Genomic DNA, 8958 nt, shown 5'->3' on the forward strand with positions numbered 1-8958 from the left:
TCAGATGTTAGTGGAGGAGGCCTCCCTTTCTGAGGACTAGAGGAAGGGGGGAGAGAGTATGAGAGAGGGAGGGTGGGATCAGGAGATGATGAGGGAGGGGCTACAATCAGGGATGTAAAGTGAACAAATTAATAAAACATTAAATTAGGGGCTGGAGAGATGGCTCAGTGGTTAAGAGCACTGCCTGCTCTTCCAAAGGACCTGAGTTCAATTCCCAGCACCCACATGGCAGCTGTAACTCCAAGATCTGACGCCCTCACACAGACATACGTGAAGGCAAAACACCAATGAACATAAAATAAAAATAAATAAACTAGCCAGGCGTGGTGGCGCGCGCCTTTAATCCCAGCACTCGGGAGGCAGAGGCAGGCGGATCGCTGTGAGTTCGAGGCCAGCCTGGTCTACAAAGTGAGTCCAGGACAGCCAAGGCTACACAGAGAGACCCTGTCTCGAAAAGCCAAAAATAAATAAATAAATAAATAAATAAATAAACTATTATAAAAGAAAACAAAGCAAAAACATTAAGGAGAGATGGCTCAGTGGTTAGGAGCACTGACTGCTCTTCCTAAGAGATCATGGGTTCAATTCCCAGCAACAACATGATGGTTCACAGCCACCTATAATGTGATCTGATGCCCTCTTCTGGCCTGCAGGTATATATGCAGACAGAGCACTGTATACATAGCAATAAATAAATCTTTTTTTAAATTTTAATTTAATTTAATAATAAAAAGAGAAAGTACTAAGGCTGGCTAGCGTGCTAGTGAAGGTCTCGATATGCTTCAGAGATGAGGGAACAAAGCATATGAAAGCCAAGGACAACCCAGCTACAATATAAAAGCTCCTTCCACTGACTGACATGCCTGCCACAAGCATGGAAACATCTAAACAGTTGAATTTATCTCCTTGTAAAGAAATGAGAAAAAGGGTTTGGAGAGATGGCTCACAGGTTAAGAGCACTGGCTGCTTTTCCTAAAGGTCCTGAGTTCAATTCCTAGAAACCACATGGTGGCTCACCACCATCTATAATGAGAACTGGTGCCCTCTTCTGGCGTACAGGTGTACATGCAGGCAGAGCACTGTTTCTATAATACATAAATAAATCTTTTTTTTTTTTTTTTTTTTTTTTTTTTTTTGTTTTTCAAGACAGGGTTTCTCTGTGTAGCCTGGGCTGTCCTGGACTCACTTTGTAGACCAGGCTGGCCTCGAACTCATAGAGATCCGCCTGCCTCTGCCTCTCAGGTGCTGGGATTAAAGGTGTGCGCCATCATCACCCGGCTCAAATAAATAAATCTTTTTTTTTTTTTTTTTTTTTTTTTTTTTTTTGGTTTTTCGAGACAGGGTCTCTCTGTGTAGCCTTGGCCATCCTGGACTCACTTTGTAGACCAGGCTGGCCTCGAACTCACAGCGATTCGCCTGCCTCTGCCTCCCGAGTGCTGGGATTAAAGGCGTGCGCCACCACGCCCGGCTAAATAAATAAATCTTAAAAAAAAAAAAAAGAAAGAAAGAAAGAAAAGAAATGAGAAAAGAAAAGCAGGTTTAGAAAGAACTAGAAACAAGAAGACTGCAGATATGGCTTAGCTGGTAAGGTGTTCTCCTATCATGAGTTGAATGCTAGGTTTGGCCCTCAGCATCATATAAAGCCAGGTGTGGTGGCACCCACATGTACTCCCAGCTCTTGGGAGGGCAGGAGACTCAGAAGTTCATGTCATCTTCCTCTACCATAGCCTGGACTATGTAAGATAACCAGCAAAACAGAGATGGACATAGGAAAGGGACCCGCAGGGAGGAGCGGTGCTGGCCTAAGCATGCTCATGTGCCTGCAATGTACACACAACACAACACTTGTTTGAGTGCCTCCTGCCCATGAAGACAAACTCAGGTCCCTTGGAACTACAGCTGCAAGCTACCTTGTGGCTGCTGGGAACTTAGCTTGGGTCCTCTGCAAGAACAGAACTTACTCTTCCCCGCTGAGCCATCTCGCTAGACCCATCCTCACACCCTGCACTGCACTTGTTTGAGTCAAGGTCTTACTAGATGGCTCTGACAGCTTAGAACTTACTATGTAGACCAGACTTGCAGAGACCCGCCTGCCTCTGCTTCCCAACTGGTAGGAATACAGGCGTGCGCCACCGAAGGCCCCAAGGCTGAGTTCTATTCATTCTCAGAATGAATAACATCGATTATATACTTCTTTTTTTTAATATTTTATTTAATTTTTAATGTGCATTGGTGTGAGGGTGTCAGATCTTAGAGTTACAGACAGTTGTGAGCTGCCATGTGGGTGCTGGGAATTGAACCCGGGTCCTTTGGAAGAGCAGGCTCTTAACCACTGAGCCAACTCTCCAGCTCCCCTTCCCCCCGATTATATACTTCTATTCCTGAGTTTCCTTCACACCTGAGATACAGTTCTGCCCGGCCCTAGCTATCTCTAAAAGAAGTAGCTTACATGATCCCAATTTCAGGGCTCATGACCTCAATTTCACTAGGATCCATCAGATGAAACTACTGTATTTATAACCCAAATGTCAACATTTTTCTCACCAAATACTGGTAGTTTCCTATGGTTGCATTAGCTTATAGCTATAAGTGTAAGATCATGAGGAATGACATTGAACCAAAACACTGGCTGAGGGGCTGGGACTGTAGTTCAAAGGTACAGCATTCGCCTAGCCTAGCATGCACAGGACCTCGGTTTAATCCCCAGGAGCAAACAACAACAACATAAAGCCATTGATTTGAAGCAGCCTTGTCAATACCTTGTATTAAACTGGCAGATGGTAACAACAAAAGCTTGGTAGGGCCCATGGTGTTCACCTTTAATCACCTCGCTGAGGAGGCTGAGTCAGGATGAGCAAGGCCTGTGGCCCCAGTATGTGGGAGGTGGAGAAAGGAGTTTCCAGAGAAACTGGAGAGCGACACTAATGAAAGACCCTTTCTCGGGCTGGAGAGATGGCTCAGAGGTTAAGAGCACTGGCTGCTCTTCCAAAGGTGCTTAGTTCAAGTCCCAGCAACCACACACACACGGTGGCTCACAGCCATCTGTAATGAGATCTGGTGCCCTCTTCTGGCGCACAAGCAGAACACAGCATACATAAGAAAAGAAAAACTTAAAGACCCTCTCTGAGTGATCAAGGCAGACATCTGATGGTGACCTTGGGTCTCCACGTACATGTATGTGTAGCTACAAGCATGTGTGTGGCCATATACACACAAACACACACACAACACACATTTCATACGCAAAAGAGAGAGATGGTGGGATGGTGATCTGGAGAAAGGCATATGTCCTAAGGTCCTTGCTATGCTTGTTTTTTATGGCACTACAAAGCCTACACTAACCTCTGACATGTTTATCTTGTGGCTGGAAATACCACAGAAAATTGGGGTGTGGGTTCCCAGCACCTACATGGCAGTCAACAAGCATCTGTAACTACAGTTCCAGAGGGTTCAGCATCGTCTTCTGACTGCCACAGGCACTGCATGAAAGTAGTACCCTACAGGCAGGCAACAAACCTGCCTCAGCCTCCAGAATGCTGGGCTCTCAAGTGTGTACCCATGTCAGCCAGGGATCTAGATTTCCTGAGTCTCGATTCTCTCCTATTTGTGTAAGATGGCCATGTGCCACCACACCTGGCTTTGGGTTTTGTTGTTGTTGTTTGTTTTTCTTTAAGACACATCCTTACATACTCCAGCATGGCTCAGAATGGCTATGGAGGATGACCTTGAACTCCTGATCCTGCCCCCAATGTGCATGCATTACAAGTGTGAGACACCACATTTTTTTAAATTTGTATTTTGGGCTTTTTGGTTTGGTTGGTTGGTTTTTGTTTTGCTTTTTCGAGACAGGGTTTCTGGCTGTTCTGGATTCACTGTGTAGAGCAGGCTGGCCTTGAACTCACAGAGCTCCACCTGCCTCGGCCTCCACAGTGCTGGGTCTACAGAGATTACAGGCTTGTGCCCACCACACCAGGCTCCACCCACTGACTTTTAAAAGGTTCACTTCCACCTCTGTTATGTTTTTTTAAAGATTTATTTATTATTACTTATACAGTGCTCTACCTACATGTACACCTAACGGCCAGAAGAGGGCATCAGATCTCATTATAGATGGCTGCGAGCCACCATGTGGATGCTGGGAATTGAACTCAGGACCTCTGGAAGAACAGGCAGTGCTCTTAACCTCTGAGCCATCTGTCCAGACCCTCCACCTCTGGTATGTTGACCATTTGTCTTAATTTGTTTTCTTTTTTAGAGATTTATTTATTTATTACACAGTATTCTGCCGACATAGACATGTGTGCCTGCACACCAGAAGAGGTCACAAGATCTCATGATAGATGGCTGTGAGGCACCATGTGATTGCTGGAAATTGAACTCAGGACCTCTAGAAGAACAGGCAGTGCTCTTAACCTCTAAGCCATCTCTCCAGTCCCTATTTTATTGCTTCCTGAGACAAGGTCTCACTGCATAGCCAGGGTGCAATGGGATTCAGTCTCTCACCTTAGCTTTGTGACAAAGGCAGAAACTTGGGGGAGTGAAGGGTTTCTTAGGCTTTACTCTTGCACGTCATAGGTCACAGTCCCTCGTGAAGGACTGAGGCAGAGACCCTGAAGAAACACTGCTCGATTGTCCACAGCTTTTCTATACATCCAGGCCCACCTGTGGTACCAACTGCATTGATGGGCGGGGTAGCGGTGGGGTGGGGGAGTGGGGGCGCCTATATAAATTAGCAACATAGTGCACCAAAGACTACTCCTGTGATGATCAGCTGGAGGCAGCTCTCCCACTAGGGGTCTCCCCAGGTGTCAAGAGGATTAGCAAAATCAGCATCACACAGCCAGACAGCTGACTCTAATTAACTCTGTGTTCTTGAGTTCTGAAAAGCAACTCCAGGGCTTCTTGCATGCTAGACTAGGACTCTGACACTGAGGTACACCCCAGCCCCACATGAGGGACAAGGACTCTAACATTGAGGTACACCCCAGCCTCACATGAGGGACAAGGACTCTGACACTGAGGTACACCCCAGCCCCACATGAGGGACAAGGACTCTGACACTGAGGTACACCCCAGCCCTACATGAGGGACAAGGACTCTGACACTGAGGTACACCCCAGCCCCACATGAGGGACAAGGACTCTGACACTGAGGTACACCCCAGCCCCACATGAGGGACAAGGACTCTGACACTGAGGTACACCCCAGCCCCACATGAGGGACAAGGACTCTGACCCTGACGTACACCCTAGCCCCACATGAAGGACTAGAATACTGAGGTACACCCCAGCCCCACATGAGACATGAGGACTCTAACCCAGAGGTACACCTCAGCCCCCACTTCCACTTCTTGCACCCAGATTGGGAACACCTATGAAGTAGAGACTCATTTTGTTAATCTTTTTTTTTTTCCTTTTTCCTTTTTCTGTGACAGGGTTTCTTTGTGTAGCTTTGGCTTCCTTGGAACTCACTGTGTAGACCAGGCTGGCCTCGAACTCAGAGAACCCTCTGCCTTTGTTTCCTGGGTGCTGGGACTAAACACACTGGCCGTCATCTGGAGGTCAATTTTTTCACCTTTACTATCTCAGTTTTCTATTGCAGTGATAAAACATCATTACCAAATGCAACAGGAATGGGTAAGGGTTTTTTTTCAAATTACATGGCCCTATCTCAGTCCACCATGAAGGGAAGCCAGCTTCTCCAGTGTAGGGAAGACGGGGCCATGGAGAAATGCTTACTGTTTGCTCAGCCAGCTCTCTTAAACAAGCCAGGATCACCTGCCCTGGGGCAGCACTACCTGCAGTGGACTGGGCCCTCCCCTCCCACAGCAAACATTAATTAAGAAAATGCCTTGCTGGGGGCTGGAGAGAGGGCTCAGTGTTTAAGAGCACTGACTGCTCTTCCAGAGGTCATGAGTTCAATTCCCAGCAACCACATGGTGACTGGCTCACAACTGTCTATAATGTGATCTGATGCCCTCTTCAGCACTGTTTATATGTTTAATATTTAATTAATAAATAAATATTTTTTTAAAAAGAAAAGAAAATGCCCTACAAACCAAGCACAGTGGCGCACACCTTTCATCCCAGCATTTAGGAGGCAGAGGCAGGAGGACCTTGTCAGTTCAAGGCCAGCGTGGTCTACAAAGCGGGTCCAGGACAGTCAAAGATACACAGAGAAACCTGTCTGAAAGAAAGGAAGAAAGAAAGAAATAAAGAAAGAAAGAAAGAAAGAAAGAAAAGAAAGAAAGAAAGAGAAAGAGAAAAAGGAAAGGTGCCCTACAGACTTGCCTGCAGGCCATTTTGATTGTGAGGTTCCCTTTCCTCAAATAACTTCAGCTTATGTCAAACTGACAAAAAAAAAAAAAAAAAAAAAAAAAAAAAAAAAAAAAAAACCCAACCAGGACACTATCCAAATATAATTTAGACTCAAGAATGCTTGTTGAGCCGGGCGTGGTGGTGCACGCCTTTGATCCCAGCACTCGGGAGGCAGAGGCAATCGGATCGCTGTGAGTTCGAGGCCAGCCTGGTCTACAAAGTGAGTCCAGGATGGCCAAGGCTACACAGAGAAACCCTGTCTCGAAAAACAAAACAAAACAAAACAAAAACCAAAAAAAAAAAAAAAGAACGCTTGTTGACAGAATATAATTTTCATGCTTTTTAGACTGTCTACATGGGAAAATGAGCAGCAATGGATACTAGGAGGAACACTGCCCTCTGCTGGGCAAAGCAGGTCACACTTCCTTCAGGAGAAGGTCAAAGGTAGATCAGAAAAGCTGGGGGGAGGGTGATTTGTTTTTGTTTATTGTGTGTGTGGGGGGGTGTACGTACAGGTGTAAGTCAGAGGACAACACTGTGGAGTGGTTTCTCCTCTTTGCTTTTGTTTTTTTTTCTTTCTTTGTTTGTTTGGTTTTTTGAGACAGGGTGTCTCTGTGTAGCCTTGGTGTCCTGGACTTGTTTCGTAGACCAGGCTGGCCTCGAACTGACAGCGATCCACCTGCCTCTGCCTCCTGCGTGCTGGGATTAAAGGCGTGCGCCACCACACCCAGCTCCCCTTTGGTTTTAGACTGGTTCCAGGGATCAAACTCAGACTGCTGGATTCAGATTTGAACAGCAAGTATTTTTACACACACAAACACACACAAGCACCTGTTTGAAGCAGGCCTCTCTGTGTAGTAGAGGCTGCCTTGAGCTGTTCATCCTTCAGTCTCATCCACAAAAAGTCAAAGTGAGCCTGGGGCTAGTTTTTGCCCAATCAGCTCCCATTTAAAGGAAAAATGCAATAAACTTGAAGCTCGCTACTTCAGAGAAACAGGGATATGAAGGAAGCACATACTTCTGGGTATTAATTAGAAACCCCCTAACCCATGGCACTTTTCTCTTTAACAGATCTAAAAGCTTCAGAAAAGTAACAATTTCCCCATGAAATAAGGATAAGACTATCCTGCAGCATAGTTAAAAAAAAAAAACCCAAGCCGGGCATGGTGGAGCATGCCTTTAAACCCAGCACTCAGGAGGCAGAGGGAGGCAGATCGCTGTGAGTTCAAGGCCAGCCTGGTCTACAAAACGAGTCCAGGACAGACAAAAAACAAAAAAAAAACAAAAACAAAAAACAAACAAACAAACAAACAAAACAAGAGACACACGCGCGTGTGCACACACACACACACAGAGCTGAGTTCACTCTCTGTTCTCCACATGTGTACACAGAAACACATATGCAAATCCCCCACACACAAACTAATGTTGAATTACGTTTATACTAACTATTAAGAATCTTAATTGAATCCAGGCATGGTGTCACAGATGCAATGAAACCTCAGCTACTCAGGAGACTGAGGCAGGAGGCAGCAAATTTGAGCCTAGCAATTTAACTAACTAGTTCCTGTCTCATAAACCCAAAGCGAGGATGGGGACCCTGGGCTTGCATATACCTAGCATCCAAGAGCCCCTTGGTTCAGTCCCTAGCCTGGACCAAAACTGGGCAAGGTGACAACAAGGTGACACAGGTCTGCACTTGAGAGGCAGAAGCAGAGAGACCCGAGGTTCAAGGCCATCCTTGGATAGTAAGTTCAAAGGCACTCTAAGAGACTCCCTATCTGAAAAGCAAAAGTTTGCTTTTGGGGCAAGGTCAGGTGTAGGGTAGCAAGCGGTAGTCCATCCACGAATTAGCGGAAGTGCTTGGCTAGGAAAGCAGATAAGCCATAAAGGGAATGGCTAACAGAAGGAAAAACAAACAGAAGAAGGTCCGCCTCATTTCAAACTAAACACCCCTTCTGAACAGTAAGGCAAAGAGCAGCCCTCCTAATAAACACACAAGCATGGTCTTGATATTTATTTTCCCATGGGCACATTTGTGTTTGTGGCAAGGTCTCCTCACACAGCCTGACTGAGCTTGCACTCCTGAGCCTCCTGTCTGAGCTTTGCAAGTGTTGGGATCTACAAGGAGTGCATCACTCCTGCTTAGCATCTTGGTTGCTTAAATTCAGAAGTGAAAACCAAAAGTTTAGTCTGTTTGGTTTTCGAGACAAGGTTTCTCTGTGCAGCCTTGGCTGTCCTGGACTTGCTTTGTAGACCAGGCTGAAAATTAAAAGCTTTGTAATTAGCCTGGGCAGCTCAACAGACAACTACCAGTACCATCTCACGGCATAGAACACCTTTTACAAGGGAGGTGTGGTGCACGCCTGTGATCCCAGCACTCGGGAGGCAGAGGCAGGCAGATCGCTGTGAGTTTGAGGCCAGCCTGGTCTACAAAGCAAGTCCAAGACAGCCAAGGCTACACAGAGAAACCCTGTCTCAAAAAAAGGAAAAGAAAAAAAGAAAAAAAGAAAAGAAAAAACAAAACCAAGAACCAGCAAGTGAGGTAGCTTTCTTCTTGGCTAATTCAGTTGTCAATTTTGGAGAAGGGTGCAGGACTGTCATCAGAGAGTTCTGTCTAATTTCTGGCCTGGGTTATCTT

This window comes from Acomys russatus, chromosome 28 (genome assembly GCF_903995435.1).
Source record: "Acomys russatus chromosome 28, mAcoRus1.1, whole genome shotgun sequence".
Classification (NCBI taxonomy): domain Eukaryota; kingdom Metazoa; phylum Chordata; class Mammalia; order Rodentia; family Muridae; genus Acomys; species Acomys russatus.